This window comes from Urocitellus parryii, chromosome 6, assembly GCF_045843805.1.
Source record: "Urocitellus parryii isolate mUroPar1 chromosome 6, mUroPar1.hap1, whole genome shotgun sequence".
Classification (NCBI taxonomy): domain Eukaryota; kingdom Metazoa; phylum Chordata; class Mammalia; order Rodentia; family Sciuridae; genus Urocitellus; species Urocitellus parryii.
Window position 1 is genome coordinate 102739342 of NC_135536.1, and position 26716 is coordinate 102766057.

General features: G+C 42.9%; 1 protein-coding gene across 1 annotated transcript in view; it reads left to right on the plus strand.

The window, feature by feature from the left end:
* The first annotated feature begins 779 nt into the window (after nucleotides 1-779).
* Nucleotides 780-26716, plus strand: part of Cgnl1 (cingulin like 1) — a 155035-nt gene continuing 129098 nt past the window's right edge. The window contains exon 1 of the mRNA XM_026384805.2: nucleotides 780-821. The gene's annotated coding sequence lies outside the window, so the exon portion shown is untranslated. The remainder of the gene's footprint in view (nucleotides 822-26716) is intronic.

Genomic DNA, 26716 nt, shown 5'->3' on the forward strand with positions numbered 1-26716 from the left:
GAGGGAGTATTCTGCTCCTCATTTTACAAATGAGGAAGAAACGATAACGTTGTTTACTAGGCTCTCATTGGGCATTTCCCCCTGGAATGGGCCTGAACTAGAAACTGAAGGCCGGCTTCTCATCCAGCCCGACTACGTCAACTGGATGATCTTAGACAAGTCACTGTCTGCCTCCCTAGGGACAGGCGTTTAGAGTCAGTGACCGCCGCAATCTCCTATCGCTCTGCCGGTGACTAGACGTAGTAGGTGCCCAGTAAACACGTGCAGATTTGATGTGGCAGAAGAGCTGTACCTGACGTTTCTGATTAGTTGGGGAGAAAAGGGCTGAGCCGAAGGGTTAGGGGACACAGGGCTGAGTGGCCTGGGGGCCACGAAATAGGGAAGGCTTCCTGGAGAAGGGGAATTTGGAGAGGCCAGGCCGGGAGGAGGGAAATAGCCAGTGATGGCGGAGGGGAGTGGGAGGACATTCCGATCTGGGGAAGGGCAAGGACAAAGTGGTGCGGAAGAGGATAGTGAGGCTTGAAGCGGGCTGGAAGGAGGTGCTGGCGGCGCGCCCCGGGCCCAGAGCAGACAGGGTGGGGAGGTGCGCAGGGGCCCGCCCGGGAGAGGGCGTCGCACTGGCACCCGGGGCTAGCCGCACGTCCGGCGGCAGCTCAGGCGGACCCGGGCGCCTAGCCGGCCCCTGCCCCTCCTCCGGGAGGGCGGGCGGGCGGCTGCGGGGCGGGGCGCGGTCTCGCTCGGCCTCCTGGCGGCGCCGCGGCCCTTGCACTCCGGCGGGGCTCTGGGGCTGCAACGGGAGCGGGACCCGAGAGGCGGCGGCGGTAAGTGATCTTGGAGCTGGGGCGGGTGGGTGTGCGCCGGGAGTTCGGCCCAGGGGCCCAAGTGCAGCTGGGACCCCGAGTGGCTCTGGCTCCACCAGGTGCGCTGCGCTCAGCCCGTGAGTCTGCGCTCAGAGCCGGGGTCTTGGGCTGGGAGGTGCGCTCCAGGAACCTTCGCCGCACCCTGCCCCGGAGACGTGCTGAACAGTTGGTGGCGATTCCTAGTGAACCCTCCTCGGGGCTCGGAGTGACAGCTGGGAGCCATCCACAGGGAGCACGTCAGTCCCTGTGATACCTTGTCGTGCTTAATTGCTCGGCGGGCTGGTCCAAACCATCCTTTGAAAAGAAAGGGCATGTGGCCGCCTCTGTTTCCCTGGCCTTCCGCACCGCTGCCCCGTCCAGGCAGGTCATCCTGAAATCCCCCGTCTCACTTAGAGCACATCTCCTAGCCTTCCGAGGACTTTTCCAAGTTGCATCACTGTTTGGCTTCTGGACAGGTGCTTGGCTGTCATGTTGAGTTAGTTACAAAGGATTTTTAAAAACTTTGTCTACTTACTACGTGTGTATCCCTTTGCCCCAAGTGCCCTGTAACGCCCCTTACCTGCTCAAAACACGTTGGAAGTTCTTTTGGAGGCTCTCAAACCGGGTTGCACATCTCCAGAGTTTTAAAAAGTTCTGATACTTTCGAACCACACTCAGATATCCCGATTCAGTTGTTTTGGGGTGCAGCCGGGACACTGGCATTTGAAAAAGCCCTCAAGGTTATTCTGACCTGCAGCCCAGACTTGAGAGCTTCTGTTTTGGTAGGTGCTCCCACAAACCAACTTTTGAACCATTAAAGATCAGTCCTGATATAGAATTCATCCTAATCAACCATTCTACCTGAAGAGCCAGGTGGTGCCTTTTTAAAAAAAGTTTCCTTTGTTTCTACCTCTCTGTTTACAGTAAATACTGAATACTGCCACTGCCGGGACACTTTCTGCCTAGGAGGTAAGAGTGAGGCATTAAAAGCACTTACAAAGTCCTTGCAAAGATCAAGGTTATAATACAGGGTTTTCCTATTTGGGAAAAACAAGTGAGGAATCTGTCAGTTTTTGTATACCCCCAAACACACATGTAGAGATAATAGTTTTTGTTGTTGTTCTTCTGCATAAATGTGAAGAATTTTTCTTCAAGATGCAAAGCTAATGAGATCCTTAAGGTTTTGTGGTTGATACTTGTGTCAATGTGTGTGCATTTGTGAGTTATTCTTATTCTGGATGTGTGATCAAGTCCTACAGATGTAACAATGTGTACATTTCTCAATAGAATAATATCTGATTAGGAAATTAGTGCCTTAAGTAGCATGGCATATCTAAGGTGACACCTTGGACACCTGTCAACTGACCTTAAAAATGATAGGAAAGTAGGACTAAGGAAAAATTGAACATATGTTTGTACTGATTGAAACATATGTTTGATCATACATATGTTATTTAGAAAGTGTGTTCCAGTGCCCTTCTTATTAGCATGATAGTCTCTTGGGATCTCGGTTAACTTATTGGTGTATTCCAAGTTTGGTGTTTGTATTAGATTGTCACCCGGATGTTGCTGCCTGGCCACAAATCAGAGGATTTGATTTTTTTTTCCCCTTTGGTGTTGGCCCTGTATATTGTATTTCTCTTAGCAGTGGTATGACATCCTTTCCAGGATGCCCTCCAGAGGCGGAGGAGTGTTTGTGTTAATTTCTAGCTCTAACAGGAGTAAAAAAAAAATTGAATTTTTTTTAAATTAAAAAAGTATACAGTTTTGCCCAATTGGTCTTTCTTTTTCCCTTACCTTCTACTACCATGCCCTTTCCTGTTGCTGTATTCAGTTGCTAAAAGTGTGACCACTGTGGGAGTCATTGTAATAGTCTTGGTCCTGGCTGGGGAGTGGGGGTTATATGGAGTGCATGGTCTTATAGGGTGGCCCTTGACCTGAATCCTCATCCTTGGGGGAGTAAGACCATATGGAAAGCATTTTCCTACTGTTGATTTTCTTTTCTTTCTCTCACGGGTAGATCAGGCAAACAAAATGAACCATGTTATTGAATGATTTGTTAACTTGTGAATCTCGTCTCAGTATGGGTGTGTGTGTGTGTGTGTGTGTGTATTTGGGAAATCCTCTTAAACTCTTGGTGATACCACAAAGTTGCACCTGAATAGCAGTAGTTACACTGTGAATATACTTTCTCTCCTTTCAAAAGAAAAATGTTTATTGAAATGTGAACAGTATTATTGACACATTTCTCACTTTGGAGTAGCAATTTTAATATTGTGTAGTGGTTAGAAGGGAGTAAAGGAAGGTAAATATGAAAAAAGGGATTCTTTGTTTAGGGAAAGAGTAGATAGCATGTAGAAGAACTTTGATTTTTGTTGAGAATAGACAGCCCTTTTTATTGATTTTCTTTAAGTTAATTTGCTTCTACTGGTTAATGAAATTTAATGTCCTCCTTAGCTCTTTCCCCCTGAAACCCATTAATCTAAAGAGATGCCTTGGACCTTTTAAAAAGCCTACCTATTTTTGCCTTTCTTTTTCTCCTCTGGTGCTGGTGCTAAAGGGCAGAGAAATGGCTGAGAGGTTGGCATCAGAGGAGAAACAAAGTTCAAGGGGAATTGAAAATTGGGTAATTTTCCCTGAATGACCGAGAGCTTACTTTATTCTGGCACATGACACTGCTATTATCATGAAACAAGTTATGACATTAAAACTCTGAACATGGAAAAGAAAAAAAATATATATGTGTGTGTGGTGCAGGGGGGTGGGGGGTGGGGGGGGAGAGGGGGAAGGTTGATGGGAGTAGCCTGGGTTGGGCGGCCTTCACCAGGGGAAGCTGGTGGGAGTTTTCTTGCAACACGGGTTACCTTCTTTCTCAATGCTCCCTCCTCCATCCCCCACACCAGTATTCCTTGGGCTTCATCTTAAATTCACAGGAGGGATTGTTGTCATTTCTTTATTCATTCATTGAGCAAATACTTAGGAAGCCCCCACTGCTGGCAGAGCTCTCTGTCTTACCTGCTGAGAACTCTTGGTCAATGGGTGACAGTCCCTACCATTTTGAGCTGAAAGAGGGGGGCATGTGGACTCTGGGTTGCAGTTAAGATGGGCACAGAGACCTGCCAGGTACCATGGGGTACCTGGCTAGCTTCACCTGGGTAGATTCCTCTTGAGTTCATTGGTACAGAAGGCCAAAGACACACTTTTCTGGGGTTTAAATTAGAATTTATTTCACTGGGTCCCAACACCAAGTTTAAAACGACTGATTTGGGGTATTTTTCTGCCTGGAGGAGAGGGAAGAACGGGTCCCCTTCAGGCAGAGGAGAGAGAGGAGTGAAGAAAGAGAAGGCCAGATTCTGGCAGGTACTTTTGTTAGAGGAGTCTCATGAATAGGGGTCCTTCTGGGGTTGGGAAGCTTCTGGATCATGTGGCTAGATCCATTTTTGACACACTGGTAACTGGTAAGGTAGACTTAGTAGTGGTTCTCTCCACATACAGCCGGTAGGAAGGCACAAAGCATCTTCCTTTTTGGAGCAAGTATTTGGTTTGTGTCTGACTCTAGCCAGCGGGTGGACTTTTATTCTTCACGATACCATTGCCACTTTAACTTGGCTTCCCCGGACAGGCTGAAAACTGGGTTTCAGGCAGTTTTTTCCTTGGGAAGATTGTTTACAAATAGCCAACCATAGGGCGAATCATCCCATGGATATAAGAATAGTTATTATTTGTTTATACACTATCTTCCAACTGCCAGGTCTCCTGTTCAGCATTTCTCTCCCTTTGCTCTGAACCCTCACATCTCTGAGACATAGGAGGCAGTGGCCTCCTTTCACAGATGAGGAAACTGAGGCCCAAAGAGTTGCTGGATTCTGTAGCAGCTCACAATGTTTGGACTGGCAGAGCTGAGGTTTGAGAGTGCTTAGATCTGCCTGAATACAAAGCTAAGTTCCTTGCACAGTTGCTCCTCTTAAGCAGATTAGATGAAGAAATTGTTTTCAGTGGCTGGTTTTTTAAAGTCGCAGTCTCCTTAGGGCTGGATTGATTTATTCTTTCTCTCTACTAGAAGAGGTAAACATTAGGCTAAATACTAACGTAACCTTGTGATCCCAAGGGTAATTTTATGGAATCCAACTTTTCTAGGTGTTTTAAAGGACAGCAGAGTAGGCTGTTAGGAATGGGCCCCAAATCCTAGGATAGAGATTCCTTATCTCCTCATTCCTTGAAATTCTGCAGCCTTCCAAGTTCTGTAGATAATTGGTTGTTGGGTTAAGAGATTCAGAACAAAATTCACCTTTGGGCTTTTCTGGAGTACAATGAAGTCGTGCATGTCTACTTCCTGTTCCTGTGGTACTTGTCACAAAAACAAAACTTGGCTGCATGATAATTACCTGGAGCTCTTAAAATTGAAGGTAGTAAGGTCTTAGAGGCCAAATGGTACTATCATTAGTGAAGATGAGTTTAAAACAGGTTCTTGAATGGGTGGTCTTTACTATGGTGAGCTCTTGCACAGTCTTTCAATCCCAGCAGGACTGACTCCAGGGAGCATGGCCAGGGACTCAGTGGAGGGTCACAGTGGAGTGACAGTGCCCAGGTTCAGAGCAAGGGCATGTGTTAGGAACATGGCCTATTTCTGCCAGCCTGACTGGAAGCTTCTTTGTGTACAGGGTGGTGTTTATTCCCTGCTGCCCAATCATAAGGATTTCTGCTTGCCTTAGGTAATGTATTCCATGGTTCAGGGCATTGCTTTGATTATTAGTAATCATTCCCCTTTTTTCCTTGCCAGAGGATCTAGGCAGAATGACCATGATATTCTACTTCTGGCCTCAACAATTCCCTTGGTTTTGACCGCTGACTCCCTTGGTTTTCCTGTGCATTGTATTTTGTTGCATTTGAAACAGACCCTCTGTTTTCCGTTGCAAATGTCAAGTCCAGCACAGGAAGAGGATCTGCTGTTACCATGAATACTCCCAGGAGTCCTGAGACTGAGCATGACTGCAGTTTGTCCCATTTTCTTGGTGAGGAAGTTGGCTGGGTGAGGCTGGGTGTCAAGTAATAAGTGGAAATTTGGGAATTCCAATTTAAGAGTGTTAGACTGGGCTCTTTTGACTTGATTACAAAGAAAAAAGAAATGTCTCAGTTTTCAAAGTCATGAAGAAGTTCTAGTATATTCTATGGACTAATGTATGTCCTTCAACTTCATGTATTGATAGCTTTTTAAAAATGAGTTTCATTCTGCACCATTTTTGCCTATGGTTTTTATCCTCCTTATTAAAAGCAGTGACTCATTTGGAATCACATGGCAGCAGCTGGAAAGTGGACTAGCCTCTCTCCTTGTCCTAGTCCAGTATCAAAAACTTGGAAAGTTTGCTCAGAGTAGTGATAAACGTGAAAGCTTTCTCAGAGTTGCAGAGGAACAGATAAAGAATTGAGGGAGAGATAAGAGAGGAGGATAGTTTGCAATGTGCCATTTATCCTACTTGAGATGTCTTTTGCTTGTGTTTTGGATTTGGGGTTTAAGAACTTTTGTCTAAAATGTGGCCTGATTTGGCCCAACTGTCCCTCCTGTCCTGGGCCGCCTATAAACTTTGGGGAGAGGAAAGGTGGGGAGAAGAGTGGTGAGAGCAAGAGAGTAGACCCAGACAGCAGCTGATTCTCTAGGACTGGCCTGTTCAAGGTATGATCACCTTTCCCTGCAGGCCTGAGTTCAGCTTCCTGCATGTGAGGCAGTGGGGTAGAGTAGGGAGGGGGAGCCCAATCCTCCCCAGGAGATCAGTAATTCTCCCCACAGTACCAAATTCTCCTAGAGCTTTCACCCCCAGCTCTGTCCTGAGTGTTTACTATGGCGACTCTGTGAAACAGGTATTATAATACGTGTGTTTTACAGGTGAGGGAAACAAGGCCATGGGAAATTGAGCAACTTGTCAAAGTTGTGCCACTTTCTAGTGATGGGATGCAGCGTTGAAACTGGTTTCCAGCTCTGCACTGTGCTCTTAACAGCTACTGCCTCTCCAGGCTGCAGGGGTTCCTCTCCATTCCCTCAACTCATCCTTCACTCGTGTCTTCAGCTGTTATTGACGGCTTGCATAGACCTTTATCTCAGCAAATAGAACATTGTCAATGCCCTTTGTGGACAGGTCTGAACTCCCACAAACCTGCAAACCTAAAAAAGGCAGGGATTTCTTTACTGATCTTCTATGCCTGGAGTCTAGGAGAAAATAAGTGTTCCATACGTCTTTGTGGAAGGGGGGGTGGAAGATAGCCTTTGAAAATTGAAATCCTGTATTTCATCTGTGTCTTTCTAGCACCTCCAGCTTATTTATTTGTTTATTTTTAAACAGAAGACACAAACAAACACTAAGAAGGGTAAGAGTATAGGGAGAGTGTTTCACAAAAATGATGAGAGAATTCTTGATAATAGTGTCTATTTTTAATAGTTATTTTTAAATTGTAGTTGGACACAATACCTTTATTTTATTCATTTATTTTTATGTGATGCTGAGGATCAAACCCAGGGTCTTGCATGTGCAAGGCGAGTGCTCTACCCCTGAGCCACAACCCCAACCCATGTGTCTATATTTTTTTTTACAAACATATTTTAAGGCATCAGCCAATGGTTTTTGTTTGTATTTGCTTAAAGCATTTATTGTTCCAAGGCATTCCTACAACCAGCTAGTAGATTATTTTGTGAATAGAAGAGGCTTCAAGAATTACAGGCATCGTTGGGGGCTGCTCCTGCTATCAGAGACTGCAGGACATATTTTCTTTGGTGTTAAAGACCAAATACTGATAGGGCTACAGCCCACCATCCATTTTTCTAGGGCAAAGCACAGTTAATGTTTTCATATGCAAGCCAGCAGCAAGACTTCCATCTTTCCTGCAGACCCTTGGTATCTATGGGGAGTGGTTCCTGTGGGTACCAAAATCCACAAACACTCAAGTCCCTTATATAAAATGGCCCAGTATTGGGCTGCGGTTGTGGCTCAGTGGTAGAGTGCTTGCCTAGCATGTGTGAGGCACTGGATTCAATCTTCAGCACCACATAGAAAATGAATAAACAAAATTTAAAAATAAATATGTATATATATATGCACAATATTTACACATGTTTTAGTTAGCTTTTTTTTTTTGCTGCTGTGACCAAAAAAACCTGATAAGAACAATTAGAGGAGGAAAAGTTTATTTTGGAACTCACAGTTTCAGCGGTCTCAGTCCATAGATGGCTGACTCTATTCCTTGGAACTTAAGGTGAGGCAGAACATCATGGCAGAAGTGTGAGGCCGAGGGAAACAGTGGGGAACATGGCATCAGGAAGCTGAGAGAGAGCTCTGTTAAATAAGGACAAAATATATATCCCAAGACATGCCCCTGGGGCTGGGGACATAGCTCAGTTGGTAGAGTGTTTGCCTCACAAGCACAAGGCCTTTGCTTCAATCCCCAGCATCAAAAAAAAAGGCATGTCCATATCCTCCAGCCATGCCCTACCTGCCTACCTGCCTATGGTTACCACAAAGTTAATCCTTATCAGGGAATTAATTCACTGAATTGGGTTTAGGCTCCCATAACCAGATCATTTCACTTCTAAACTTTCTTGCATTGTTTCATACATGAGCTTTTGGAGGGGTACCATGACAGCACGTAACTACATATATTCTCCTGTGTACTTTAAATCATTTCCACACTACTTATAATACCTAAGGCAATGTAAATGCCGTGTACAAATTGTTTTACTGTATCCTTTAGGGAATGGCAAGAAGAAAGTCTCTACAGGTTCAGTACAGATTTGTTTAAAAACCTTTTCAATCCATAGTTGGTGGAGTCTGAGAATGTGATCCCACAGATGTTGAGGGCTGAGTGTAGTCTCATTCTTTTTTTGCACTGTGGGGAGAGCTTTAGGTCTCACCTGCTTGAATTGGAAGCCCTATTTGCCCATCACTAGGAATGTGGTTCTGGCAGATTGATCTTTTATTTCAAATTTGTTTTCTCATCTGTCAAATTGGGATATAGTACCTATCTCATGGAGTTGTTAGGGCCACATCTATTTAACACAGTATATTAGTTTTCAGGTAGAGGCCCCCCTGGGGGACATTTGACAATATCTGGAAGTACTCTTGGTAGTCTTGACTGGGAGTGTTGGTGGCTTCTGGCTGTAGTGGGTAGAGTCACGGATGCTTCTACATATTCTACAGTTCTTAGGACAGTCCCCCACCATGCAGGAGTGGTCTTCAAAAGTCATAAGTGCCAAGGTAGAAAAGCCCTACCTAGCAAGGTGGAACCTCAAACAGTGTTAGTACTTTTTAACATCTCTGATCAAAGGGAGTTATTGGTCAGTGACTCAGATCCCTGCTTTCTTAAGTATGGTGGAAAGAATGGAATTTCACCTTTTATTGGTGCTTTTGGGTTGCCCTGCAGGTGCCCCTGAAATGGGAATAGCTACTTTACTCCCCATTAAGCCCTCCTTAACTTCATTTGTAATTGCTGGTACTATTTACATATAAATAACCATGCTAAAAGCAGTGAAACCCCAGCCCTTTCGGAAGACACCAGGTGGAATTGGGGCCTGAGGCTGGCTACAAACTTTGAAAGCTTTTCTCCTTTGTAAAAGAGCAGGTCATCTTGTCACTCTCTTATCTCATCTTGTTCTAGGACTGAATAAAACAGCTCTACACACATGAAGGTGCTAGTAAGATTCCGAAGGCTTGCCTGTGTGTGTGTGTGTGTGTGTGTGTGTGTGTGTGTGTGTGTGTGCTGTACTGCTAAGTTTCCTGGCAACCCGAGGAATACCTCTTCAAGGTGTTTTCAGAGTTCATAGGTGATCACTCAGTTAAGACCACTACAAAATGATTAGGCCTCAGCGGTCAAAGAATATTTGTGTCTCAGGCAAGGGAAGCAGCCCCCCATGGCAGCATGCATGAGGCTGGAGGCAGCATTGGCCAGGGTGGAGAGCTGAGGTCATCTAGCACCGTGCAACTCAGCTTCACCTGTGGCTTTCCCCATATTTATCATGTGACCTGGAGCAAGCTACTTGACCTCTCCTGCCTCATTTTCTTCATGAATGGCAACAGTAACTCGACCTGAAGATTGGTGTGAGGACTAAGCAACTTGTTCTGGGGAGGTTTAATCTGGGACCAAACACAGAGAAGCCCAAAGAAGTTTGACTCTTAGCTCAATAGAGTTGTTAGTAAAATAATATTTATTATATTTTTTGGCCGGTACAGTATGTATTGTGACTCAGGTGAGGAAGGGGTTGCTCCTGGTTTTGGAGTTCCTTGTTTTCTTGTTTGTTTGGGTTTTGGTAGTAAAATACACACAACATGAAATTTCCATTTTGACTAATTTAAAGAGTATAGTTCAGCAGCAGGAAGTACATTCACCTTGTCGGGCAACCATCACCACTAATTCCAAGACGTTTTCATTTCCCTAAATGTAAACCCCGTACCCATTAAGCGGTCACTTCACATTCTTTCCTCCCCTTGGCCCCTGGCAACCACTAATCTACTTTCTGGCTCTATGGAACTGCTTATTCTGGAAATTTCCTATAAATTTATATCATATGGTATTTGGCCTTTCCTGTCTGGCATCTTTCATTTAGTCTGTTTTCAAAGTTCATTTATATATTGTAACATCATTACCATCTGCATTTCATTACTTCTTGCCTGGTATCTTTTTGTAAAAGACCCCAAATGGTTTCATCTGGCTGTTGGGAGACCAAAGATGTGTCCTCTTTTCAAGCTTTTAAATGTCTTTCTTGAATTATTTTGGTCCTTTTTGGTCAGCCCTATTTTCCCCACTTTTCCCATTCAGTGCTTCTGATGCCCCTTGAAATGAATATTGGAATGAAGCTCTTGTACCAGGTTCCTGGTGCTGCTGGGGGGGTAGGCTTCTTGGGCATATTATTTCTGCTGGAGAATTAGCCACAGGAACACACCGGGCCCCTGAGGTGTGCTTCATTTCCCCATGACAGGGTGGCAGGTTTTAAAAACAAGTGTCTGGAAAACACCCACCAGGCCCCTTTTATTCCTGGGTTTAAAAGCTTTCCACAATGAGAAGTGGCCCTCAATTAAGTCGTTTAATAAAAACCTCCCTCCGTTTTAAAGCATTCTTGGGCAGTGTTTACATTGAACACCACTGCAAGGGCTTCTAAATGAGGAGCTGTGGAGTGAGTGATCCTTAACCTGTGACTTTAATAATATCCCTCGCTTTAAATTTCAGGTGGAGGCCTGGCCAGATGTGTGGCTTGTCATTGACCCAGACTGGGGACAGGGGATGGGGGGTGGGGGAGGGGCATTCTTGCCTCCTCCCCCTTCAGCACCCACTGGTAGAGGATCCTGGAGGCTCAAAGCGGCATAGAGATGTAAAAACTAGCTCACTGGAGAGCAACTGGACTGAAAGGAGTGGAAGCATCCCCCTCTTCCTTTCCCCTCCCCCCTTGAGCCATATTAACAGGATGGAGAATTTAGGAGGCAGCACAGGTTTGAGATTCGGAGTCTGTGGGCTCTACCTCCCTGGAGGCCTTCTGAGAGCCGGAAGAAGAGACACTGTTCTTTGCTCTAATGCTGGGGAGGGGAGTAGGCCCAGAGGAAGCAGGACGTTGGCTGCTTTAACTTCATGGAAAACCTGAGGATTTATCATAGAGGAGTGGCCAGGAAGAAGCTGTGTCCTGAAATAGAGTAAGTTCTAGCATGGTCTTTTCTTGGTGCTGCTTTTATGGAGACCCTCCTTGTGCTGGGGATGGGGGTGGGGACAAGAGGGTGAGGGAACTGAGTCAACAGGCATGGCCTGGGGTTTGGCAGGCTGCAGGTCCTTCCCATTAAGAGCTGGACTCAGGCCAGAGGTGGTGGTGCACACCTATAATTCCGGCAACTTGGTAAACTGAGGCAGGAGTTTCTCAAGTTCTAGATCAGCGTGGGCAACTTAGTGAGACCCTGTTTCAGAATAAAAAATAGGAGAGTTTTGAGGTTTAGCTCAGAGGTAGAGTGCCCCTGGGTTCAATTCCCCCTACCGCCGGGGCATGTCGGGGATCAAGAGGTGGACTGGCCCTGCACTGCCTGGGTCTAAGTCCTGGCCCTGGGGCTCCATTGTGTGGGTTCCTGTGTGAGTGCTTGAAACGCATCAGAAGGGGAGCTGTGGGTGTGTGAGTTCCCAGTTAGAGTTGTGATGTACTTCTTGTCCTTAGAAGCTTTTGTACCTAGCCTGCTCTCCATGGGAGAGGGTGTCTCCACTGGATCCTAAAGAAAACATGACTCTCAGGGAAATGATGCTTGATATATCTACAAAAAAGTTTGTGAGGGAGAAAAATCTATGTGGGAAGAAGGGCACACCAGTGGATATAGACTTTATTTAGATTTTTTTAAAGGCCTTTGAAAGACTTCATGATCAAGGTTATTAAATGTGTGAGTCTCTGAGTGGGGTAAACTGAAGAGGCAATAGGGCTGAAATTGCTCTTCTGTGCTGACCTCATGGGAACAATGTGGGAAAAATTTCATACTTGCAGATGAAATATAATTATTCTAAAAGTAAAGTGTAAAGACATTTGGTTGGAATTAAACTATAAAGATATAAGGATTTTTTTTTTCCCTTTGTGGTGCTGGAGATCAAACCTAGGGCTCTACCTTTGAGCTCTACCCCCAGCCTTAGGGAGTTTTGGGGTGTGTGTGTGTATGTGTGTGTCTGTGTGTTTGTTTATGTTTTAAATTTAAATTAAGGACACTACTTGGGGATGTCAGCTTTACTTTTAAGTAATTCACTGGTGACCCATGACTAATCCTGGGTGGCCAGTGTTTGGGGCTACTCTGATGGGGGAGGGGAATTTATGGAGAGGAAACCAAGGTTCAGATACCAGCATTATTGGAAACTTGGTTGTGAGATGATGGGAGTGCTGTTTGACTGTGTGATTGGTGTGATGGGAGTTTGTGGAATGGAAAAGTTCAGCAATGAAATATGGTCATTTTTTTTTTTTTAACCTTCTTTGGTACCTGGCATAGTGTCTAACACCTAGTAGAGTCAAATATGCATTTGAAGGATGAATGAATGTTTAGATCAAGACCCAAAGCAACTTTATGAAGAATAAAACCCAACCAAGCTATGCAAGTCAGCAAGAAAGTAGATTCTGGTGGAAATTTATCTTGCAAATAAAATATGGTTGTCATCTCCTACTTTTTCCTTGAGCTCCCAGAATCTAATTCATTGCTGAGGAATCAATCTGAGTATGAAACTTTCTATTCATTATCCGTCTCATACTGACACCTACTATGCCAAGTTCTGGAAAATAAAGCTGAAAAGGGGTTTTTCAACGAAGGGTAGAGCAAAGGCAGGGAACTCTGCTGTATGCTGGTGATTTATAGCCATGTATGGCATGCTTCCAGCGCATGGCTTCCATAAAGAGGTTTCTAGATGTCTTATTGTCTGTTAAGTATATAGGCTACACAGGTATTTTTTTAACCAAAATTAAGTTCTTTGATATCCTGGAGTAATGCTTAAGAAAATTGCTATCTTAATAATCTCACTTTGATAACAGGAAGCAAACCACAGAGAATAGTCATAGGGATTTTTAACCACACTGCCCAGCATTAGTAGGAGAGTGTGAATGTGCCCATTGGTGAGATGAAAGCATTGTACACAGTGGCATTTTCAAGTATAATTCTCTTCCACACAAAAGCAAAGGCACATCAGTATTGAAAGCCTTTTTAGTGGCAAGGGTGGAGGACAGAGAATGGGAGGGCTGCTGTTATGCTGTGTTCTTCTTAGCAATTCCCTTCCTTGAGGGTCCTCTCTTTCTGAGTGTGACTCCTGTAAATCAAAAGGAAGAATGTCGTAACTGACATTTCCATTGAGTTGCTTTTAGCTTTTATGCCCTTGGGTTTTACAGTTTAGTCCTTCTATAATGGCCACCGGATACCCACTCTACTCAGACAATGATGATGTCGTTGAGCTATGGTAAGATCATTTCCTTTGGAACAAAATGAAAAGCTTTCAGCATTTACAATGGAAGGAAAATGTAAAAATTTAGTAGACCTCCTCTGCTACAGGTTGAAAGAGCCCATGTTTGCACTCCCCTGTACTTCGCTCATCAGATGTACTGTGGAGAGGTTCCAGCATGTTTTTGAAATACAAAAATGTAAATATCCCTCTTCAGTGTATTTTAAAAAAGATGGGTCCTTAGAAATATCTGGAAGAACTTGCTGGGAATATAGCTCAGTTGGTAGAGTGCTTGCCTTGCATACACATAGCCCTGGGTTCTAATCCCCAGCACCACCAAAAAAAAAAAAAAAAAAAAAAAAAAAAAAATATATATATATATATATATATATATGGAAGAAGAAGAATATTTTGCCTCTTTGGGGGAGATTATTTGGGAATCCAAAGAACCTGAGATCATTGGTACAATGTGTTCTAGAACTGGCCTGATTTAAATTTCCGGTGTTGAAGAGGTGTGTGTAGGCACTTGTAAATCCACGAAAACCAGATATTCATGCTCACTTGACACAATTTTAACACATTACCTTCTCTAGTTTTTAAACTGCCTATACTATGCAAATGTATGATTAGATTGTACAATTTTTAGAGGAATTCTGCTCTACATTAGAAAATATAGTAAAAATGAATCATGCTAATACCTTTCTATCACTCAGCAGTGCTTGGCACTGATCTGAGTACTTAGCAAGAATTCCCCATTTTGTTCTCCTAATAACTCCATTACTTTTCCCATTTTACTGAAGAAACCGAGGTCAGAGAGCTTAAGTAACTTGTCCAGTGGTACAACCAGTCCCTGGTGGGGCTGGGCTTCAGGCTGTCTGCCTTTCCTGAGTTGATGCAAAAGCTCATGAGAAACAAGTCATTTCTAAATCTACAGGTAAATCTTGTAAATTGGAGACTATTATCTCCATGTTTTTAGGGTTTAACTAAAATGATCTGATATAATCTGAATTCTTGCTTTATGACCAACATTTTAAATCATTTTACCCAGCAAGCATGTGTTTTTAAAAATTACTCTAGTTGTAAGTCTGCTATAATACATTCAAGGGTAGTAAATTTAGCTAGTCAACATGAAACACTTTTAGCAGAGAATTTGCTGTCTCTTCTCTTTCCTTAGGGAAGAAAGATGAGCTCTTTCAGTTCCCAAATGACTCCTCAATTTCAAATGAATTATTCCACCAGAATAAAATATTCTTTCTACTCCTGCAAAAAAAAGCAGCTCCTGCTTTCAGAAGCTAAAGTCGTTTTTCTCTTCAGTGGGCTGTGATTAATCCTGATGTGTGACTCCTGCCAGTTTCCTTTCTTTGAAACCTCAGCAGCAGCTCCCTAGTGATTCACCCTTCTTCTGGAGATGAGTGGTTTGGGTTCTATATAGACTGCTGAGTGCCAGGTCACAGCCTTTGCTTCTGGCCTTGAGTAATAGATAAGAACAGGAACCAGAGAGATGGGATCCCAACGTGATTAAGAGCTTAGAGTTTAGAGTAGTGCCTGGCACCACTAAGACATCTGTAGATGTTGGCCGTTGCTGCTCTTGTTCTTATGTATTGGGCTCCACCAGGCGCCGGGCACTGTTCCGTACTTTACATGCATTGTCTCATTTAATTCTTATCACATTTCCATGAAGCAGGTAATGTTTCTGGGGTTTTCTTTTTTTCGTATTTTTTTTTTTTTTTTGTATTGGGAATTGAATCCAGTGGTGTTTTACCACTGAGTTACATCCTCAGCCCTTTTTATTTTTTATTTCAAGACAGGGTCTCATCTCACTAAGTTGCTGAGACTGGCCTCGAACTTCTGCCTCAGCCTTCTGAGTTGCTGGGATTGCAGGCATGCACCACTGAGCCTGGCTTTCTGTTTTTTTTTTTTTTTTTTTAATTAAAATTTTCTTTTTATTGTTTATGTAGTGTTGAAGATCAAACCCAGTGCGTCACATGTGCTAGGCAAGCATTCTACCCACTGAGCTACAATCCCAACCCTATGTTTCTGTTTTTAATCCACATTTTTAGGTATAGAAATTGAAGCTTAGAGGGCTGGGTTTGTGGCTTATTGGTCGAGCACTTGCCTAGCACATGTGATGCACTGGGTTTGATTCATAGCACTGCATATAAATAAATAAAAGTCCAATAGAAGAAAAAATTAAAGCTTAGAGAGTTTAAAAAAAATTTGTTCAAGGCCATACAGCTAGTGAGTGATTAGAGTTATGGCACAAATTCATATTTTGTTTTGTTTTTTAAGTAGAAAAGTATAGGAGTCACGACAGAATTTTCTGCAAGTTTTCTCAGGCTTCCCCCCAGTCATTATTCCTCAACAAAGTTAATCACCATTCTATTCCTCTAACCACATATAAGAATTTCTTTTCCCCCCTTTGGTGCTGGGGATTGAACCCAGGGCCTTGTGCATGCCAGGCAAGTACTGTACCAACTAAGCTATATCCCCAGCCCCATAAATAAGTTTTGACAGTACTTGAACTTAAAAAAAAAATGGAATCAAAAATTCATATAGTATGTACTGTTTTATGTTTGGTTTTTTTTTTTTGGTGGTGGTGGTGGTACTAGGGCTTGAACCCAAGGCCTTGTGCATGTAAGGCAAGCATTCTACTGACTGATCTACATCCCTGACCCCTATTGTGTCTGGCTTTTTAAAACAATATTATGCTTGTGAAATTCATCCATAGATTTGCATATAGTGCTAATTTACTCTTTCTCATTGCTAAATCCATTGCTACATTTTTCATTGTATATTTCATGTATGACTATATGTCAATAACTGATTTATCTGTTCTGCTCATGGACTCTTGGGTTGTTTGTAGTTCTTGGCTGTTATTAATAGTGTCCCGTTTTTGTACTGGCCGTGTATATACATGAAGCCCTTTAGGTATGTCTCTAGCATCAGGATTGCTGGGTCCTAAAGGTGTGGAGCCATGGGAAACATTTTATACTCCTACCTAGCCGTGTGTGAGTTCTAGTGCTCAGGGTCAACTCTTGGTTTTGTTTGTCATCTTTATTTCAGCCATTTTGGTGAGAGTGTGGTAAAATTGCATTGTGTCGATTTTGACTCTATAGCCTATGTGCTTAACCCTGAGGAGATCCATTTTAACATTTATATTATACTTTATAGGGAATACTGTGCTGTATGCTTGGTGTATAAGAATGAACACAACCTGACTTATGCCCTCAAGGATAAGTCTACTGTCTAGTTGGAGGGAAAGGGCCTGGGAATCACATAATTTGGGTTTAATGTAGAACACATAGGGAACATTTTTGAAAGACTAAGAGGGCTATCTCCTTGAGTCTGTGGGTTCAGAGCAGAGTTCCACAAAGTGTTTTAGGAAAATGTCAAATTTCCAGGACATGGACTCAAACCCTGGCCACACTGATCATTACTCCATCTGCCCATATTCTTGTGACACCTAGGAAAAACAAGGAAGGAGCTATCTGGTATTTACATTTCTGCCATTAAAGTGAATTGTGTGAGTATATCTTCCCCGGATTAGAAAGAAAACAAAAGAATACATTTGCTGGCTATGACCTACTTATTAAATATTTCTTAAAAGTTTAAGTATTACTGACATGCTCTATATTAAGAAGTTATTTTTGCTATGACTTAAAATGTGTATACTTTAGGAGAATTATTTTGAGAGAATATCTTATGATAATATTTCTAAATAGTGAAGTATAAAAATATTAGAGCTGGGAGAGGCTTTCAAGATCAACTGTTGAGGAAACTGAGGCAGAAGCACATTGAAAGGCTGGGTCAGGGTCAAGTGGCTAATGCCTGGTGGAGCTCCTGGACTGTTCACCAACTCACACCTTTTAAAAACCAAATGATTGTGCCTTGGAATGAGCAATGCCTGTAGCAAGGAGAAGAGAGGGAGGTTTGGGGAGAGGATTTGGTGACTGATTTATGTTGATGTTCACAATGAGATCAAGGATCAACGCTATGGATCATGTCTCCTTGGAGGGCTGTGATAGGAAGCCTTTTTAGGGAAGGCCACTCTGGGAAGGTGACATTTAACCTGAGGCTGAGGGAGAGGAAAACCAGGCACATGGAAGAACTGAGGGAAGTGAGGTAGGTGAGTCGGTCCCTGGCATTTGTAAACCCCTGATGGCTTTGAAGGAGGGCCACTGTTGCTGTAAATCAGTCTCCTGACCCAGAGGAGACTCACAGGCCTTTGTGAGGCTCCCTCCATCTAGCAGGGTGGCCACAAATGTGTGGTGCCTGATTATAACTCCTCCAGTACCTTTTCTTAACATGTTACAAGATAAGATCCTAAGAAGTTGCATTCATTTTTTTTTTGATGTAAGTTTTATAGATGAATGTTTTGTAATGTTTTATAAGCTGAAAATAATAAAACCAGTTTACAGAAGTCAGAAAATGCAGAAGGAAACTCAATGATAATTTTATTCTGTGTCTAGATGATTTTGTGTGTCCCTGAGCCACTTCACAGGTTGAATCTTTTTTTCTTAGTACTTAATCTTCACAACATCTTTTTTTTTTTTTTAAATGAGCGCATATGCCTTTATTTATTTATTTATTTTTTTAAAGAGAGAGGGGAGAGGGGGAGAGAGAGAGAGAGAGAGAGAGAGAGAGAGAGAGAGAGAGAATTTTCAATATTTATTTTCTAGTTCTCGGCGGACACAACATTCTTGTTGGTATGTGGTCTGAGGATCGAACCCGTGCCGCACGCATGCCAGACGAGCGCGCTACCGCTTGAGCCACATCCCCAGCCACAACATCTTTATTGTTGTAAAACATAAAGCAGAACACCTTGACAATTTGAATTTTGATTTTTTTTTTCATTTTTAACTGTTCAAAACTAAAAAAGCAGATGCTTTTTGTAAAATGTTTGGAAAACATGGAAAAATACAGGATGAAAATTAAAAACTGTTTCCAGTTTGACCATCAAGATAAACAGCTGTTAGTGTTTGGGTGTATTTCCCCACCTCCACATTTATTTATGTAGATGTATGTTTTTCCTTCTTTTGTTTTTCAAATACAAATAGAGTTGTTTTCCCATAAGTAAGATACTGTTCGAGAGGTGTTTTGGATGTCCATATAATGAAATAGGAAGCAATGAATGGAAAGCCCAGGGATAAAGGCTTGGTGACATTGTAGGTTTGGCCTCCCGTAGCCATTTTCCCATGCTATTTCGAGGAAGAGGGACCTGGGAGAGGAAGTCTGGCTTACTGCATGCCTACCCTGCACCTGGCACTGTAGGGCTGTGAATCCTGGGCACCCATGCTCCAGGGGAGGTGAGAGTACCATGGAAAGGTGTGGTTCATGCATCAGCCACAGAACCTATAGTGCGTTGCAGACCTAATTGTTGAGCATGTTGGAAAGTCTGGCTCAAGTCCTAGTGGAAATCAAGTTTACTCAAACCAGTGGGTTGTTTGCCTGGTTTCGAAGGTACACATACATCTATTGTTTTAATCCGTCTGCACATTAACACTCAGGGAACATTTTGAATGGAGAATACTCTATTACTTGGTGTATGGCCTTCTATTTTAAACAATTGCCCTCTGTTTCCTTCGAATGCATTAAACCCAAGCTTTTGTAGTTCAACATTGAATTTAATCTCAAAATCCTAATTACAGTTTATATTTGAATACATTGCATTATTGGCTGAAATTCTAGTTGGTTTCTTTTTTGCAAAGTGGAGGCTTGTTCTTTGAAGTCATGTTCATCTTCTGGAGACTTGGGACTTATTTTTGCTGCCAGTAAAGGTTCTGTCGGGGAGAAAATAGAAAAAGAAATAATACTACAGACCTGACTTTATTCTGCATCTTCATGATCATTGGTAGAGGTCTTCTGGTTTTGTCTTAAGAGTGGAGAGTATGGAATCTTCCCACAGAGGACTTCTGACTGACTGAGGGCAAACTTTTCTCAAGTAAGTGAAAATTCCCTGGATGTGCATGGAATTTCTATGGAGAATTATGACTATTTAATCCAATGGCTTTTAAAAAATATAAACCAGAATTCATATAAATTTATTCAGTAAATACAACCTAAAGGAAAAGAATAGTTTAAGCATGTTGGGCAATTCGGCCTTTCATAATAGTTTTTTTTTTTTTTTTTAAATTTCTGAAGCTTTTTTCTTTGAAGGAAGATGAAATATTGAACTTTTTTATTGAAAAAATTAATAGAGATACATTTCCTTGAATTACTAAAACCTGGGCACTGAATGACATTTACCAGTTTAATTCTTACTAATTGTATTTATCTCTTGGAAATACCCTCGGTGGCCTAGGTATGCAGGTCTCTTTGTACCTTCACTAAGCAGATGTGACAGTTACTGTACTTCTAATTCTCATGATTGCTTTTTGTGGTTCTTCGGTCCTCTTCTGTAACTGACATCTTTGTTTGCTTCTACTGAGCTCACACTTCGGTTTTATTGCATCTCTAGTCGGAGCTCTGAGTCTAGAGGGTCTGCATCCTTGGATTCAATCAACCTTGGATTGAACATGGTTGAAAATAACTGAATCTGGACTGAATGTGTAGAGACTTTTTTCTTTTTCTTTTTTTTTTTTTTAAAGAAAGAGTGAGAGTGAGAGAGAGAGAGAATTTTTTAATATTTATTTATTTTTGGTTTTTGGCGGACACAACATCTTTGTTTGTATGTGGTGCTGAGGATCGAACCCGGGCCGCACGCATGCCAGGTGAGCGCGCTACCGCTTGAGCCGTATCCCCAGCCTGAGACTTTTTTTTTCTTGTTATTGTTCTCTAAACAGCATCATATAAACAACTATATATTGTTTACATTGTATTAGGTATTATAAGTAATCTGGAGATGACTTAAACTATACAGGAGGATGTGCATAGGTTATATGCAAACACTGCATCATTTTATATATGGGACTTGAACATCTGGTTTACAAAAGGGTGTCCTGGAACCAGTTTGTTGTGGATACTGAGCGAATACTGTACTTGGCCTTGGGCTAGGGATTATAATTTCCACCTATGTGTTTCACCTCTGGGGAACTGGAGCCCTCCATATTTCCACCCATCAACCATGGCTCTTTTTTTGGAGGGGTACTGGGGATTGAACTCAACCACTGAGCCACATCCCCAGCTCTACTTTGTATTTTATTTAGAGACAGGATCGCACTGAGTTGCTTAACACCTTGCTTTTGCTTTGGCTGGCTTTGAACTCGTGATCCGCCTGCCTCAGCCTCCCTAGCTGCTGGGATTACAGGTGTATACCACTGCGCCTCGCTGATTTTTTCTTTTTTTAATGCAAAATTTTAGGTGTCCATCAGAATTTCTGAGTAAATCTCAGAGATTTGTATTTATAAAAAGTTCCCCAGTGATTCTGATGGAGCTGCAGTTATAAAATGCCTAAGAAATTTTCTTATCAGCTTTAATATTTCATGAAATCTGTTCAATTCAAAGGTGAATGGTTTTGGAGAATTGGTTTTATTACTTGTTCAAAATATGTTCAATTTAATAAAGTTTTTAGTTTCCCTGGAGAGTAATGTCTCAATCTTGAGCCTTTATCCCTTAATGCTTATTCTTTTTTCTGGAATTTAGCAGAACTATAAATTGATTTGTTCTCAAATTCTCTTATTATGCATTCTGTGTCAAAGACTACAGATTTTATATCCAGCATCTATTTTCCCATCTTTTCTTAGCAACCCAAAGCCTGATTGCTTTAGGGTGTGTGATGTGCTGAGCTAAAAGACTATTTCCCATCACTCCCTGCAGCCCCCACGGGGCATGGCTGGTTACTCACACTGTATTAGGTGAAAGGTAAAGAGCCCTGTGTGGGCTTATAAGAAGTTTCTGGGGAATCTCTTATCTGGGCAATATATCCCTTTTGCTTCTTCTTTGTCCTACCTGCTGCGTGGAACAGGAACACAACGCCAAAGTCTGTCTTGGATAGTGAGATAACTGTGAAGATGGCAGCTGGGCTCTAAGTGATTGGAGCATCAAGAAAAGAGCAGCGTTGATCTCCAGTGACAATATGAGCCACAATACCAGCCCTGGACAACTTACCTCCACACTTCTTTCTAAATGGTTAGACCAAAGGATTTTTTTTTTTTTTTTTTTTTCAGTGAAGGGGCTCAAACTCAGGGCCCATGCTTGCTAGGCAAGTGCTGTCATCCCCAATCTGTAAACCCAAGTTATTTGGGGTTTTCCATCACGTGAAGCTGAACCTAATTGGATACCCCAGCTGTGTTGATTTCGGTGTGTCTTCTTGCTGTCTTGAAGGTGTAGTGACTTGCACATAGTAGGTGCTTGGTAAACATTTGACAAATACCCAGAGGCATTGGTGGAGAGCTCAAAGGCTTTAGCTGCTCAGATCTCTATCCTTTCTGCCTTAACTTAAATTACTGACAGGGACCTTTTGTTCTCCTGTCCCCACCCAGAAGTTATGTCCTGTGAGGAGGAGGGCTTTAGGGTCCGCACTCAAATGTTTTGACAAGGTATCGAGGGAGCAGTGAACATTTGAGATCCCAGCTGCATGCATGCATTATTTCAAATGAAAATCTAAGAATCGGAATCTCCTCAAGAAATTGGAGGTAGTATTTTGAATGATGTCAGAAAAGGCCACCATTGAATCTTTGCTATCATGGAGAGGCTGTATTTTCCACAGTGCCTGCCAGGAAGTTGATGTCAGGGGAGCCTTGAAAGTGATTATTAAGGAGCCCTGACTGCCAGCTCTTGAGGAAGGGTTCTGCCTTCTCAGGGGCAACCTCCAAGGTGGTCTTGGCCAGACGAATCTGCCCCTGACTCATGCTGGCCAGGCTGGATGGCCTCTCTTTGGGGCCCAGGACAACATGCAAGCTTCCTGGAAGCATTTAGGCCAAGTCTCTGCTGCTTAGAAAATGATACTGTTTTCGCAAGCATGGGAATGTCTTTAAAACACTCTCTCCCTCAACAGTAAAGCTCTGTTCTAAGAAATACAGGTTTAAATACAACAATAACAACAACAATGCTCCCACCCCAACCCCAAAAGGTAAAAAGCAAATCCTGGGAGATGAATGGACTCTTCACAGATGCTGAGGAATTTATTTCAAAACAGGTCTCATTGACTGTAAGCACTGGAACCACCCCTCCCCATTGAGTACCCCCTGAGAGTCGTGGGCAGAGGCTGAGCCACAGCCCTTTGTGGGAAAAAGTGAATTCCATGGCAAACCTCAGTGACTCAAGAGTATTTGCTTCTCCTGGAAATAATTAGAGAAATACGCAACCCTGGAAAGGCAGCATCTGGCTGACTAGAGGCAGGCTGGCAAATACTCAAACTAAATAGATGGAGGTGATATTTTTCGAAGGACAGAAACATTCTGAGTATGACCCATGATGTTAGTGCCCATGTCTAGAGAGGCAGCCCTGCCCTGGTCTGGCTGGCTTATTTCCTAAGCTGAGGGTTGCTCTGCCTTTCCAGGAGACACATGCACAGCCCCACAGTCCTTTTCCTACCAACTCTGGGCTTCCCAGGAAGAGCAGGGTTCTCCTACACCCCCAGCTGTGCCCAGAGCCACCACTGATGTGTTTGCTGCCTTGGGAGTGCCCTGGGCCATTGCTTTGCGGTCAGCCTTGGCTTCCCAGCTGCTTCCCTGCAATCTGAGGTGTTGATTTAGGCTGTTAGAAGTGTCTCTTCCCTCTCACCCCTTTCTCAAGGCCTCCTCGGTGCTGGTTCTTACTAACCTGCCCAGAAGTCCAGCCACCTGGAAGCCTTGCAGCATTTCCAGGAAAGTGGCTTTGCTCATGCACTCCCTTCTTCCTGCTGAGTTTGGAAGGGACCAGCCTTGGATCACTTGAAAGGCCCTAGCTAGCACTTTTCCTCCTCTTCAATTTCGCATCTACCCGCTGGTGACAACAGCAGACAGCATAGCATCTTCATGGATTTATGAACATTGAGGTTTTTTTTTCTTTTTTAATAGCATGTAAGATATTTCCAAGTGAAGAATGCAGTTCTAATAAATCCAGTGCACCTGCCATGGGATTTTCAGAAATCAAGTTTCTATGAAAAGCTATGGTAATGACATTTTGAAGTTTATTGAAAAATATGGGCCCTTGTAGTGGATGCTTTTGTAAAGGATGCATTTTCACATAAAAATGCTTTCAGTAGCAGTTTTTTTTTTTTTTTTTTTTAGTTATTCTGCAGCCACTTGGCTGTGGTCTCTTGGAGCCCTGAGGCAACTTGTTTTAAAGGATTTGGTTTGACTTCTTTGCTCACTTAAGGTTTCAAGCTGTCTGGGAAGGCATAGACAGAGGACACCACATTTTCTTCCAATCAAGAGGTCATAGAACAAATCCTGGGAGGCACTCAGGATAGGCACATGCCATGAACAGACTTGAGCACATCATGGGAGAAGTCCTACTAATCACTCAGGAAGCAAGTTTATTTGGAATTGGGGCTCAAAAGCACTGGGAGTACTTGGAGCCATAGGACTCTGAACTTCTAACTCTGCTGCTTGCTTACCATGTGTCTTGAGCAAGAAGTCACTTAGCCTTCTTAAGCTCGGTTTCCTTACCTGCAGAATGGAGATAGATGCTCAGCATTGTATTGACCACCTCATTGTCTTTTTATGTGAACCAATAAATTCATACTGTATTTGTGCTTTCTAAACTGCAAAGTGCAGTGTACATGGTAGGTATCCAGATGATGGCTCTTATTTTCAATTCACTTATCCCATTGTCCCCATGGTCAATAGTGACATTGGCATCATTGCTCCCATTCCTCCAGATGGGCCATCTTCCCTCTCACGCCCTGCTGGTATGTCTGACCCTTCCTGTTGACTCTGGGACACCTTTAGGTGCTACTCTTAATTTAGGAGCTGTGACATTTGCTTTTCTTGATTTTTTTTAAAAAAATATATTTTTAGTTGTCAACAGATCTTTATTTATTTATATGTGGTGCTGAGAATCGAACCCAGGGCCCCATACATGTCAGTCAAGCGCTGTACCACTGAGCCACAACCCCAGCCCACGATTTTCTTGATCTTAGGTAAGATTTTTCTCTTTCTAGATCTCTTGCTGTGTTTCTGGCTAGTTTTCCTAAACCCTGTCCCATTTTTTTGCTTTGTCATTTCCAACCTGCAGCACCTTCCTACCTTTCATGGCTGTGTAGTGAGCTCCAGGAGTGGGGAGCAGGACGAGGCTAGGCCCCCTGAGAATCCAGCTCATTAATAGGACCTTTCTGTGCTTTCTTCATGTTCCCCTCCCATCCCTCAGCCTGACTCTGAGCCTTTTCCCAGGGTTTTAAGAATACAGGAAAGCTCAAAGAAGGTGTTGACTTAAAAAAAAATTATTTTAACCCTGTGGGTACAACTTTTAATATGCATGTTTTAATGAATTCATTTATTTAGTACAGCTATTTACCAAGTGCCTACTGTGGGCCAGGCCCTACTTTAATGTAAGGGTATGATGTAAGCAAAGGTCCCACTCATGACAGCTTATATCCTGTCAGGAGATACCAATAAATGCACACAGAGATAAAGGCATATCAGTGGGTGATAAGAGCTGAGGAGAACAATGCGGCAAGATAAGGAGGATTGCCAGGATAGGGGCCTGCCTTATCAGAATGGCCTTTTCTATGAGATGGTCAGGGAGCTCATCTCTGATAAGCAAAGAGAAGATGAGACCTGCAGAAAGTTTGGGTATCTGGCTATCTGGGGGAAAGGGAATAGGGAGGAGGAGACAGGGACATGAAAGGTTCTCAGGCATTAGGCATAAAGACAGGAGGGTGCTTGGTATGTTCTGGAAACAGCAAGGAAGCCAATATAACTGGAGACGGGGAGGGCGGGGCATGCTCCAAGAGGAGGGGGTGGGCTGGGGAGGGCAGAGGGGGGTCTTTGCAGGATTTGATTCTGATGGAAGTCAGAAGCCTATTAAGTCTATTAAGTGTCAATGTTTACAGGAAGGTTGGAGGCCAGCAGCCAGCTAGAAGCTCAGAGAAGCAGCCCGGGATTTTCTGTGGGATTTGTTCTGCCGTATTGTAAGCTGGGGTGGTATAGTGATGGAGAGAATGGTATGTAGTGGCCAGGCCCTGAAGGTGGAAACTGGGAGCCTGCAGTGATTGTCTCAGAAACCAGATGCCTGCCTGGTCCAGGTGATCCTCACTTTAAATCTGTATTGAAAATGTGGAAAATGCAATTAGCACAATAATCAGACTTACATGAAAGTGTGCAAATTCAAAATATTACTATTGGGTGTATTGGATTAGTTGTTAGAGCTATCAATAGTGCTGGGCTGTGAATGCATTCTGAAAATTTTTTTCTTGCATGTATTTCTCAAGATATTGAATCTTTACAAAACAGTAACACAGTTCTTACTGGACTTGTTGATTCTAACTTAAATTTATAGCTACTGTTTTATTCCTGGTCTGTTCTCTGGTCTCTTGAAGTTGGGCCATCTGTCTGATGGAGGTAGAATCAGGAACTGTTGGATCACCTGATTATTGAAGGCAGAAATCCAGTCACTGCCCCTGTTCTCAGGAGGTGGGCTTCTGGATGGCGTCTATATTCATGAGGGGCTGCAAGACCATGGAGAACTAAGTGTCAGGGTTTACAGGAAGTTTTACCACTGACGTTGGGTATTTTTTGTTTGTTTGTTTTTAGCAAATAGGATGCTTTGTTTTCTGAATTGCTTCTACTCTTAACCACCCCCAAATGCTGAGAGAGATAATTGTGAAAAACAGGCCAGGTGTGGACGGGATTTCCTATCAGAAAGCTCATTCGTTTTTTTTTTTTTTTTTCCTGCTAAAACCAAAATGCACCCTCTGATTTAAAAATTTTTAAGTTCCAAAAAATGGGTTTTGACAGTTTGTTCCATATCTGAAAGTAAAAACAAAACAAAACAAAAAACCAACAATTATTGTTTGGTGTCTTCAAAGGATGTGGAGATGAGGGTGAGTGGAAATGGCAGGGTTAAGTGACCTGACTAATTGTCCTTGGCCTGCTGCGATC